We start from the raw sequence: 13834 nt of genomic DNA, 5'->3' as shown, positions 1-13834 counted from the left end.
TCTTAGTCTCTCTCTCTCTTTATTTGTCTCTCTCTCTCTATCTTTCTTAGTCTATCTCTCTTTCTTAGTCTCTCTTTCTCTCTCTTAGTCTCTCTCTCTCTCTTTCTTAGTCTCTCTCTCTCTTTTTTTTTAGTCTCTCTCTCTCTCTTTCTTAGTCTCTCTCTCCCTCTCTCTTTCTTAGTCTCTCTCTCTCTCTTTCTTAGTCTCTCTCTCTCTCTCTTTCTTAGTCTCTCTCTCTCTTTCTTAGTCTCTTTCTCTCTCTCTCTTAGTCTCTCTCTCTCTTTCTTAGTCTCTCTCTCTCTCTTAGTCTCTCTCTCTTTCTTAGTCTCTCTTTCTCTCTCTCTTTCTTAGTCTCTCTCTCTCTCTCCTTCTTAGTCTCTCTCTCTCTCTTTTTTAGTCTCTCTCTCTCTCTTTTTTAGTCTCTCTCTCTCTTTCTTAGTCGCTCTCTCTCTTTCTTAGTCTCTCTCTCTCTCTCTCTCTTTCTTAGTCTCTCTCTCTCTCTCTCTTTCTTAGTCTCTCTCTCTCTCTTTCTTAGTCTCTCTCTCTTTCTTAGTCTCTCTCTCTCTTTCTTAGTCTCTCTCTCTCTTTCTTAGTCTCTCTCTCTCTCTCTCTCTCTCTCTTTCTTAGTCTCTCTCTCTCTCTTTCTTAGTCTCTCTCTCTCTCTTTCTTAGTCTCTCTCTCTCTCTCTTTCTTAGTCTCTCTCTCTTTCTTAGTCTCTCTCTCTCTCTTTCTTAGTCTCTCTCTCTCTCTTTCTTAGTCTCTCTCTCTTTCTTAGTCTCTCTCTCTTTCTTAGTCTCTCTCTCTCTCTTTCTTAGTCTCTGTCTCTCTCTTTCTTAGTCTCTCTCTCTCTTTCTTAGTCTCTCTCTCTCTCTCTCTCTCTCTCTCTCTCTTAGTCTCTCTCTCTTTCTTAGTCTCTCTCTCTCTCTCTTAGTCTCTCTCTCTTTCTTAGTATCTCTTTCTCTCTCTTAGTCTCTCTCTCTCTCTCTTTCTTAGTCTCTCTCTCTCTTTTTTAGTCTCTCTCTCTCTTTCTTAGTCTCTCTCTCTCTCTTAGTCTCTCTCTCTCTTTCTTAGTCTCTCTCTCTCTCTCTCTTAGTCTATCTCTCTTTCTTAGTCTCTCTTTCTCTCTCTTAGTCTCTCTCTCTCTCTCTTTCTTAGTCTCTCTCTCTCTCTTTTTTTAGTCTCTCTCTCTCTCTTTCTTAGTCTCTCTCTCCCTCTCTCTTTCTTAGTCTCTCTCTCTCTCTTTCTTAGTCTCTCTCTCTCTCTCTTTCTTTGTCTCTCTCTCTTTCTTAGTCTCTCTCTCTCTCTTTCTTTGTCTCTCTCTCTTTCTTAGTCTCTCTCTCTTTCTTAGTCTCCCTCTCTCTCTTTCTTAGTCTCTCTCTCTCTTTCTTAGTCTCTCTCTCTCTTTCTTAGTCTCTCTCTCTCTCTTTCTTAGTCTCTCTCTCTCTCTCTCTCTTTATTTGTCTCTCTCTCTCTTTATTTGTCTCTCTCTCTATCTTTCTTAGTCTCTCTCTCTCTTTCTTAGTATCTCTCTCTCTCTCTCTTTCTTAGTCTCTCTCTCTCTCTCATTCTTAGTCTCTCTCTCTCTCTTTCTTAGTCTCTCTCTCTCTTTCTTAGTCTCTCTCTCTCTCTTTCTTTGTCTCTCTCTCTTTCTTAGTCTCTCTCTCTTAGTCTCTCTCTCTCTCTTTCTTAGTCTCTCTCTCTTTCTTAGTCTCTCTCTCTCTTTCTTAGTCTCTCTCTCTTTCTTAGTCTCTCTTTCTTTCTTAGTCTCTCTCTCTTTATTTGTCTCTCTCTCTCTCTCTTTATTTGTCTCTCTCTCTATCTTTCTTAGTCTCTCTCTCTCTTTCTTAGTATCTCTCTCTCTCTTTCTTAGTCTCTCTCTCTCTCTCTCTTTCTTAGTCTCTCAGTCTCTCTCAGTCTCTCCCTCCCCCTCTCCCTCCCCCTCTCCCTCCCCCTCTCCCTCCCCTGCAAGAGGTCGGTGAAGGGAGAAACTCGATGCAACCACTGAAGTAGCGCTGTGGGTTTCCCTGAACCCACCCCGTCGTTAGAGAAATAAACAGTAAAAACCCTCTTTCAAATGTATGGGTTCAGACAAACCCGCATCGTCGTTAGAGGAATAAACGGTAAAAACCCTCTTTCAAATGTATGGGTTCAGACAAACCCGCATCGTCGGGAGTGTGTAGTCAAAAGCGGCATCCGGCAAAGGTTAACAAAGAGTTTTAGGGTTAAATGACTCCCGATTAACAAAGAGTGCCGCGCCGTCGAAATCCAAAACATTATATAGACCTCAAATCTTTGGACTATTTCGCATAATCATGCGCTACGGTGAACTCTGACCCTGAATCACTAACTTCCGGCAAATAATCCGGTTCTTCCTCAATTTATACTACTCTATTTTCCGCTAACCGTCGTTAAACAACCATGTTCGTAAGTGACTATTATCCTAAAGAAACTTGTCATTTTATCAAACAACTCCCGCACATCGATACTAACAGATTAGCAGCTGGTCGTCTGCGATAAAGTCACGTCTGCTTGACGCGGCTAAACCGTTCTAAAAGCTAGCATCGTGCGTCGTAAATTACGTCACATAAAAGATGGCGTCAAGTGCATGCGTACCAATGAAGCATCTTGAACACAAGGCCAGTACTGTAACTGCCCTTGATACGGATCGATCCAAGGGGGGCAATCTCAGTCATCTCAAAGAGGGAAATCCAAACGCTATCCGCCTTGTTCGATTTTATGGGCTTGGACGATAGAGAAAAATAAGAAAAGCAAACACTGGAGTATACCTGGACGAAATTGCTATCAAGAACGCAGAATTGATTTTTTCTGAGGTTTTTTTTTGCCGTAAGCGCCATGTTTATCGGAGCAGGAAACTCTTCCAGAGTGAGGCCCCTTTGTTGATGCATGTCAACATCAGATGTGCGAGACGCGATAAACATGGCGCTTACGGCAAAAAAAAACCTCAGAAAAAATCAATTCTGCGTTCTTGATAGCAATTTCGTCCAGGTATACTCCAGTGTTTGCTTTTCTTATTTTTCTCTATCGTCCAAGCCCATAAAATCGAACAAGGCGGATAGCGTTTGGATTTCCCTCTTTGAGATGACTGAGATTGCCCCCCCTTGGATCGATCCGTATCAAGGGCAGTTACAGTACTGGCCTTGTGTTCAAGATGACCAATGAAGTCGCTCAAACACGCGCACGCACACTGAACATTATTACGTGGGCTGTAAGGCTATTCCCTCACACAACAAAAGATTTGTTTGAATACTGCATTATTGTTTGACAGTCACAAATTAAAGGTGGTCGTCTACATTTTTGCTTTTTTTCAATAATCTTATGGTTAGATTTCGATACAAAATTATGTCAAATGATGAAAGAACCATGGGGAAAAAAGTTATAGAAAAAAATATATGTAAAAAAAGATTTTATTTTTGGGTAGCGTGAAACACGCTTCCAATATTTTGTTTTCTGTTTGCTGAGAACATGTGCTTTGCCTAAAAATACTGACCAATCAAATTCATGTCACTGTGCTTATGGCCACGCCCAAACAAGTGCAGCAACAGTTTGACACTGGAGCGCTGCTCCCATGGGGTCGCCTTCACGCGGCGGGAGTGTTTCCACAGAGCTACCCCACCCCTTTACTTCTCTTCTTTTGTCTTATTTCTGCCTTACCAGTCCTTTCACCTATATTTCCTTCCAAGAAAACTCTCCCTACTATTCCCTGCAGTTTTCCAATTCTTTTCTTGTTGTCTTATTTCTACCTGACTGGATCCATCACCTTTATTTCACTTACCAAAAGTCTTCTTTTCCACATCCTTATTTCTCTTCCCCCCGCATGTCGTAAGAGGCGACTAACGGATTCTGTTTCTCCTTTTACCCTTGTTGGGTGGTTCTTGTATAGAGTATAGTCAATGTTTGTAAAGATTTTAGTCAAGCAGTATGTAAGAAATGTTTAGTCCTTTGTACTGGAAACTTGCATTCTCCCAGTAAGGTCATATATTGTACTACGTTGCAAGCCCCTGGAGCAATTTTTTGATTTGTGCTTTTGTGAACAAGAAACACTTAACAAGTGGCTCTATCCCATCTCCCCCCTTTCCCCTACCCCATCTCCCCCCTTTCCCCTATCCCATCTCCCCCCTTTCCCTCGTCGCGATATAACCTTCGTGGTTGAAAACGACGTTAAACACCAAATAAAGAAAGAAAGAAAGAAACTGGAGCGCTGTCCATGCTTTGCATGGGATTTGAGAGGAGTTTTGCACTTGGCATTTTCCAAATAAGGATATCCTACTATGAGTACTACGCTGGAATACTACAATGAATTTTCAAACGGCTACACTGGCTTCGTCTTTCCTGATCGAAAGGGGGTGTATTGTTGATATTTGTAGATAATAGACTCTGCATTTTAATGGTCAAATGGCGATTTCGGTATAAAAATGTAGACAAGGACCTTTAAGCAGTTCAATTCATTTATAGGAAAAGTGGTTTTTTTTATGTTTTAGAGACATGAAACTGTCATTGTCTTACTAAACAAGGCTATTTTTGTGTATGGTTGGCATTAACAGTACACGAGTTATGTTAAATCTTACATTTTCTTTCAATATTTCATCTCAACTGGTGAAATATAGATTGAAAAACACATTTTGTTTTAGAATTAAGTGTTGGTATACCAAGGCAGGCTGAAACAGCTTATTTGTGTGATTTGTGGTATTATTTGTTCTGTTGCAAAGTAAAAGTTTATCAATCATTCTATGTTTACATATATTAATTTACAACAGAATATTTTGAAAAGATCAGGGCAGCATTGATTTCAGATGTTTTAATTTCTCGGTGTCCATATTTGTTCTCCTGTTTTATATTATTATACTAAATACTGAACTCAGGATTAATGTACTTGTAAATATTCTGTGCAGTTGAGATTGAGATTTTATTTCATTTAGTCAGAGCTGATCAAAAAAAGAACATGTACCATCAAAAGACTCTTCTTTATCTGTTTGAATGTCTGTAAATGTGTGTGCTTATGGTGGCAGATGGGATATGATTGATTTTCTGTAAGTAGTAAAGAAATTGGAAAACTTCTCCCGAGTTTTGTGCAAATATCTCTTGGTTGTGATTTGACATAAGCCTGCTGAGTGTATAAATACATTTTCTTTCTCTTCCTCTCTCTCAATCAAAATGTCTGCGTGCCAGTCTGTGTGTGTTCAAGAGGTTGTATATACAGTTTTTAGTTGTTCTGGAATTAATATTTCAGAGCATTAAAGTATGCCTTTATGCCTATCCATGTTGTTTTTGTTGTTGTTTGGTGTGTATCATTGTTTGCAGTTGTTGTTCCTTTTTATTTATTTTTTTATTTTTTTTACTGTACAGCTCACTCACAGTGGAACATTGCCGGCAGATCAACACAGAAACTGTCTGATCACTTAATTACTTTAGCTAACAATCAGACTGTCGACTCTAGATGGGGTAAAAAACCGTCAAAAGTATGTTCCAAAAATACTCTCCTGTGAAAGTACAGACACAGAAGAAATGTGTATGCATTCACTTCATTTTCATATGGTTTACCCCACCTGGTCAATGTTCATTCTGATTTTTGCCCATCTGAGACGTTTTGCTTTATTTTGGCATCCTCCTATGTTAGTCTTGTCATCGTTTCGAATTCTGAATTCGAGAAAAAATGGCCTTATCGGTTACATTGATTTAGTATTAAAGTTAAATAACCATGCGTGTGTGTGTGTGTTGTGTTGTGTCGTTCGTGTGTGTGTCGTGTTGTGTCGTTCGTGTGTGTGTTTGTCAGTTTGTCTTTGTCTTCGTGTCCAAACACGTGCACACATCCTCACATGTAATGTTCCTTGTGTATCCGTGGACAATTGCCAATCCTCTTGGACAATTTCTTGGACACTGTCCAAAGAACAAATTACTTTTTCTGACGGCTGCCGCCTGGCCTTTCCTATTGCGTAATACGGTTTTTTGCATATCTGCACCAGGGATTATATACCAGCGGAACGAGATTGTTTCTCATGCATTTTCATGGGCAGATGAGTCGGAGGAGAATGCCTCCCGATGTCTGGTGATGCCGCCTTGCCGGGACTGCTGTCTCTGCACCTTTTGCCCCTTGCCTGTCTGTCTTTGGCTGGAGAAGAATATCCCGGAACAATAGGTGATGCATTTTGTATTTTGTTTCGTCTCCTCCTGGAGATCTTTGGGTTGATATTTTGGTGTACTTCTTGTTATCTTGTTCTTTTTGTTCCGTAACTGATACTGGGCGGACGGAGGGACTTTTTTGTAAGTTGGCTTCTCTACTGAAAGACAGTGGCCTGATTTTCTCAGATTTCTGGAAGGCTTAACAGGGGGGTTCCGCTGTACGCACAAGGACTCGTGGTGTTTTCTGGCATGTCTCTGGTTTTTCCACTTTAAAGGTAATAAGAAGGGTCGAATTTCTTGTGAATGTTTGGTTTTTTCCTTCATTATACGTTTCCAATGATATAACCTTTCTTGTTTTTTGCTTCTAGCATGTTCAGGCCGGAGGAAGGTGCCTATCGCCCGCGCCGCTGACAATCTGAAGCAAGAGAACGGCAAGAGAAAGTAACAATAGCAATAACAATAACAGTACTTTATTGTCCATTCAAATATTACATAAAAATGGAACATTTTCTTTGGCACATCCTGCCTGCCTGTAAACGATTATAACAACAATTGTATAGGACAACACACATAAAACGTAAAACATAGGTTCACGTATGTAGCAACAAGCACACCTATCATATTTCCAATAACGCTGACCAGTAGAGTGCTGTCCGTGTCATCTTAAGATTTAATGAATTTACATGCTGGCACAAAAATCAAGAAAAGTCGTATGCAAATAAGGTTCATTTGGCTTGTGTTTTCTCGGCCGACGGGGGCTCAGGCCAACCTAATGTTATTTTTAGTCGTTGGGAAACAAACATGAAGCACATTCAGTTTCATTCTGTGAGTTCCATAGATTGACTTAATAATTTCTTTGTACGCCACTTTTTGCATTTAGTCAATTTTTGACTCAATGTTTTAACATAGACGGGGAATCGAGACGAGGGTGGTGGTGGTGTGTGTGTGTGTAGAGCGATTCAGAGAAAACTATTCGACCGATTTTCATGAAATTTTACATGAGAGTTACTGGGTATATCCCCGATAAATGTCTTTGATGACGTCATATCCGGCTTTTTGTGAAAGTTGAGGCAGCACTGTCACGCTCTCATTTTTCAATCAAATAGATTGAAACAGACAGTGTGTGTGCATATGTGTGTGTGTGTGAGAGTGTGTGTGTGTGTGTGAATGTGTGTCTGTCTGTCTGTGTGTTTGTTTGTCTGTCTGTCTGTCTTTCACTCTGTCTGTTTGTCTGTCTGTCTCTGTTTCTGTGTGACTGAGTGTGTATGTCTGTATAATTATGTGCTATGTCTACATATTCTTCACCCAAAACTTTTATCCCCGAGGCTTTTTCTCAGTTTCATTTTCACCTCCCACGATGAGACAGAGACAGAGACAGACAGATAGAGAGACAGACAGAGAAATTGGCGTTTACATTCTTGGCTAGCCTCGAGTGACCAAGACTCTTACAACTGAACTTAGCAATGACGCCACGAATGACGCAGTGACAGACAGGACAGTCGGGAGTAGTTATTATCATTGTATCAGATAAGGATAAATTAGATAAGGACAGCAGTTAAACAGATTTCAGATAAGGCGCCAACACACGCACGCACGCACAATCATATTGCAAACACCTGATCTGACGGTCGTAATGCACGCGCCTGTCTTGGCCACAGTAATGCAAGCACCTGTACGTATCACAGTAATGCAAGAACCTGTGCTGGACGCAGTAATGCAAGCACCTGTACTTGCCACAGTAATGCAAGCACCAGTCCTTTGCTGAACGCAATAATGCAAGCACCTACACTTGCCACAGTGTTGCAAGTACCTGTGGTAGACGCAGTAATGCAAGCACCTGTACTTGCCACAGTAATTCAAGCACCTTTGTTGTTCACAGTAATGCAAGCACCTATGCTGGACACAGTAATACAAGCATCTGTACTTGCCAGTCGTGCAAGCACCCGTGATGGCCGCAGTAATGCAAGCACCCGTGATGGCCGCAGTAACTTGCAAGCACCCGTGATGGCCGCAGTGAGCGGCATGCACCTGTGCTGGCCACAGTAATGCAAGCACCTGTGCCAGCCACCAAATTACAGAACTGTCCCCTTCCCGGTATATACACTAACTAGGTTCCTGATAAGTGCATTCCCCCGCATGCGGTTTGCACAAGCAATCGATTGATTAGTTCATTAGTGAAGCCCGATGTTTGCTTCCATTAGCAGTAATGTCACATGCGCGTTAAATGCGCACACGTCATTATGGAAAATGTAAGTTTGTTCTACCTATGTCACCGGTGAGAAATTAAGGGCTGGGTAGCTGCCACTGCTGGTCTTTCTTCGAGGGTTATTACGAAGAGTACGTCATCTTGATGTGGTGGAAGTGGCGGTGGTCATTGGGGATGATGGTTAGTTGTTGTGGTGGTGGTGGTGGTGGTGGTGTGTGTGTGTGCGGCCGCGTGTGTGTGTGTGCGCGCGCGTGCGTGTGTGCGTGCGTGAGCGGTTAAGGGCAGAATATACCTGCGCAGAGTCAGCGGCACAGACGACGCACTGCAGATTATTGATGCCGCGGTAGGGATTATGACGAGTACTTGGCCTGTCTTCTTTTCATGCAGCGTGTAGCGGGCTGTAATAATCTGGAGTGTGTCGTCTGTCCTGCTGAAATGACATAGGTGAGCGCCGGGCCTTAGAATTACACAAAACTGTACTGGGCTCTCGGTCAATGGAAGTAAACACATGGCTTCACGAATGAACTAACGAACTCATAAATTGATTGCTTGTGCAAACCACATGCCGGCGGGGAATGCAGTTTTTAGGAACCTACTGTTAGTGTATGCCAGGAAAGGGACAGTTGTGTCTTCGTGGCCGACACAGGTGCTTGCAATATATCTGCTTTTGTCTCAGTGTCGTTTTGCTTAATTTTTTTTTCTTTGCCCACGCATTATACTTACTTCCCGTTCTTTCATCGGAGCTGGAAAAGACTTCTTTTTACATTTAGTCAAGTTTCGACTAAATGTTTTAAAGTAGAGAGGGGAATCGAGACGAGGGTCGTGGTGTATGTGCGTGTGTGTGTGTGTCTGTCTGTCTGTCTGAGTGTGTGTGTGTGTGTAGAGCGATTCAGACTAAACTACTGGACCGATCTTTATGAAATTTGACATGAGAGTTCCTGGGTATGAAATCCCCGAACGTTTTTTTCATTTTTTTGATAAATGTCTTTGATGACGTCATATCCGGCTTTTCGTGAAAGTTGAGGCGGCACTGTCACGCCCTCATTTTTCAACCAAATTGGTTGAAATTTTGGTCGGGTAATGTTCGACGAAGCCCGGACTTCGGTATTGCATTTCAGCGTGGTGGCTTAAAAATTAATTAATGACTTTGGTCATTAAAAATCTGAAAATTGTAAACAAAATATGTTTTTTATAAAACGATCCAAATTTACGTTTATCTTATTCTCCATCATTTGCTGATTCCAAAAACATATAAATATGTTATATTCGGATTAAAAACAAGCTCTGAAAATTAAATATATAAAAATTATTATCAAAATTAAATTTTCCAAATCAATTTAAAAACACTTTCATCTTATTCCTTGTCGGTTCCTGATTCCAAAAACATATAGATATGATATGTTTGGATTAAAAACACGCTCAGAAAGTTAAAACGAAGAGAGGTACAGAAAAGCGTGCTATCCTTCCCAGCGCAACTACTACCCCGCTCTTCTTGTCAATTTTACTGCCTATGCCGTGAGCGGTGGACTGACGATGCTACGAGTATACGGTCTTGCTGCGTTGCATTGCGTTCAGTTTCATTCTGTGAGTTCGACAGCTACTTGACTAAATGTTGTATTTTCGCCTTACGCGACTTGTTTTTTCATACCGTGGGACTTTGCTTTTTCAAATGTTCCCTTCATACGAGTAACATCTGTAACTTAACCGCCATTTGGTGTTTCACTTTACTTAACTTTTTATTTTACTCGATTAGAGGCCACTGCGTACCACTTCTGGTGAAAACGGTTCACACAGACCCGAAAATGTGAATGGCACGGACACACTGCTGTCCTCCGTAGGAGAATCTGTGTGGGACACAAAATGGCAGTGCATGGTAGAAAAGACCCCCCCCCCCCCCTCCCACAGCAACCCCATCACAGCCCCCCCCCCCCCCCTACAAAGTAGAATCTTCTCTCATCCCATCTACAAAGAAGACCCCGCTCACCACACCCTCCACCCCTCTTTACAAAGTAGAATACACTATCATCCTATTTTGAAAGTATAGACTCCCCTCACCCCCTACCCTATCCCCTTTACAAAGTAAAAATTCCCCATCGCCCCTATACAAGACAGACTCCCACCCCATCTCCAACCTCTACAACTCCCACACCATCTCTAACCTCTACAACTTGAAGTAAAATCCCCCTTGCCCCCTCTACAAAGTAGAAACCCCCACTCCCCACAAAGTAGACTCCCCCGAGAGTACGGTCACCCAGACCAATCACGAGCAGGATGGATGTGTGCACTGCACCAGACGGGGGGTGATCGCAGCTTTGCCCAGCATGCCGGTGAACACAGCTGTGACATCTGTTCCATCACGGCTTGTCCACTGAAACTCGATATTGTCTTCCCCGAAGGACAGTGCTCATTCACACCTCAGACTTAACTCTGACTTCCAGTCCTTCTCCTTCCTGTTTGCTTATGCCAAGCGCTGTGTTGGCCCGGTAGTTTCAAATCGTGACGAGGAGATGAACCTTTGGTTTAAACAAAATAGTATTCAGAATTCTTCGCATGAAACAATTCAAAACATACAGCTAGGACACGCACTCAAGCATATGCTTATTTTACGTGAAACTATGAATGAACGTGAATGAACCTTTATGGGAAAGATATGACAGCAGGAACCCCCCTCCCTTGTTTTATGATATCCATCCGTTCCCTCTACAACGGATGACATACGGCACTAGATGGTCTAGAATACCTTCCTTCTCGTTTAAACTATTTTGTAAATCACCATGCTCAGGCACTTGGACACATGCACACAATTAAAGGCTGCCATATTCGTAGCGTTCATTAATTAATTCATATTGTTTACATGTGCCAATAATGTTATAAAACTGTACCTAAGGGGATATAATAACGATTGGCTGTAGCTTTCGAACACAGAAACAATTATTTCAGTATTGCAAAGTGGTGTTGATAGTGTCGAATGTAAACAGAACAGTCTCAAAGTGAAAGTAGATGTTTTCCGGAAATTGCGCATATTCGCAAGAATAAGGCCACAGACTTCAGCTGACAAGCTACAAGTACATCTAATTTTCTAATTGGCCTATGTACTCACGTGTCCAGCCCAACTTTGGCGAGTTCAGTATCCCCTTTGTAGGCCTACTTGGTTCTCAATTTGAAGCGATGGGCCCCTGACGAAAACAATCTTTCTTTCAGCGCGACCCAGCGCTGGTGCTGCGTGGTGATGAAGCAAGGAGTCCACTTTCTCTTCTCAGCAGATTTAGTGGCCTTGACAGCTTTAGACGGGTTTACTTCTATCTGTTTTGCCATTGTACGCAACCGCGCTTTGACTGTCTCCGACGCCATCCTTGGTTTACGAAACGTCACGAAGTGACGTCAACGGTCTAAAAATAGCCCAAGTCCTGGAGAACTGTTGCTAACCAATGCAATAAAGAATTAATTATTTCTCGTAATTGGTAAGGACTTCAAACCTAAAACGAGGGGAAAAGCCCTGGAAGTAATTAAACTAATTAAATAGGACTATATGTCAGCCTTTAAAGTCTTACTGCTACCTGTACAGTGTGGGCATTTCTTCCTGAATTAATTTTGTAAGTGACACATAGGGCCTACAGAAGTATGTCCCTCCGCAAAATTAATTCAGCAAAACAAAACCCACAAACAAACAAAAAGGCTAAGACTTTTGGTATTTGACCAAGTGGAAGAATGCTCATGTCCGAAGAGCCCGGGCTGACCCCTGGTGCTTGACATGATGCATCGATGGTTTTACACGTGAAAGAACATACCCGTGGAATGGAGACAGTGAAATAAAGCTTTATGAGATCAGCGATGGATCATGTGTGCCTTAAAATTGGGTCTTAAAAAGGAGGTAATCTTACAGAGGTTAAGAACAAGTCTGAGAAAAAAGTTCTCAAAAAAGAGGGAGTCTTATAATGGGGGTTCCACTGTACTACGAGTACTGTACTGGCTGACGTCCTCCGTCCGTTGTACAGCTGATGCCAAGCGCCGTGGGAGGTTTAGAATCATGACGGGGTAATACACATTCAGAAGGGACCATCGACGCATCAATTATGCCTAACTTCCGGTGGTACAAACCAAGATCTTCCGTCCGGTCTGCAGCTAAAGCAAGGCACCGCTGGGTCGTTTTAAAACCATGAGGGGGAAATGAACCATCGTGGGAACAACGACAGATCATTCATGCCTATCCCACCCGTGGTACTAGCTGGCATCTTCTGTTCCTGGGCAAATGACCGTTGACAAACATCACTGGATGGCCTAAAACCACGACAGGGAAGTGACATTTTTCGGGAACCAGCGATAGACCGTTTACACTTGACAAGCGGCAGTACTTCTGCCAATGCAGCTGATGACAAACGTTTTCGGATGGTTCAAAACCACGACGGGCAAATGAACCTTTGTATGGTATCGACGGTAAATCAGTCATGACTGACCGCTAGTGGTACTCGATGAGATCCCCGTATGCTCTTCAGCTGATGCCAAGCGCCGTTAGGAGTTCAACTATATCATGACGGGGAAAGTACTTTGCATGGCAATGCATGCCTCTCGTCCCGTCAGCAATGAATGACAAGATTTTTTGTTGTTGTTGATTTTTTTAAGGAGATCAAGATTTTTAACAAGATTTGAAGTAACACATGTGAAAAGACATGAGCCTTTTAGGAGCTTCTTCATTCTACAATACACACACAAACACACACACACACACACACACACACACACACACACACACGCACACACACACACACACAAACACACGCACACACACACACACACACAAACACACAAACACACACACACACACACACACATGCTACCAACCCTAACCACCTCCCAAAAGCCATTTCAACTTCCACCATTTCCATCATGTTATCTTTTAACAAAGTTTTACACGTGAAGGAACATACCCGTGGAATGGAGACAGTGAAATGAAGCTTTATGAGATCAGCAATGGATCATGTGTGCCCAACGCAGGTACAGAGGACCACTCCCCCCCCCCCCCTCTCCCCCTTTTAAGACCTCCACAAATCGGAGATAATCGGGTCTTAAAATGGGGGTAATTTTTCAGAGGTTATGAACAGAAAGTCTGAGAAAACAGGTCTTAAAAAAGAGGGAGTCTTAAATTGGGGGGTCTTAAAATGGGGGTTCCACTGTAGCACGAGTACTGTACTGGCTGACGTCTTCCGTCCGTTGTACAGCTGATGCCAAGCGCCGTGGGAGGTTTAGAATCATGACGGGGTAATACACATTCAGAAGGGACCATCGACGCATCAATTATGCCTAACTTCCGGTGGTACAAACCGAGATCTTCCGTCCGGTCTGCAGCTTAAAGGAAGGCACCGCTGGGTCGCTTTAAAACCATGAGGGGGAAATGAACCATCGTGGGAACAACGACAGATCATTCATGCCTATCCCACCCGTGGTACTAGCTGGCATCTTCTGTTCCTGGGCAAATGACCGTTCGCAAACATC

The sequence above is a fragment of the Littorina saxatilis genome, linkage group LG1, assembly GCF_037325665.1.
Source record: "Littorina saxatilis isolate snail1 linkage group LG1, US_GU_Lsax_2.0, whole genome shotgun sequence".
NCBI lineage: Eukaryota > Metazoa > Mollusca > Gastropoda > Littorinimorpha > Littorinidae > Littorina > Littorina saxatilis.
Note: the sequence above shows the minus strand (reverse complement) of the source record.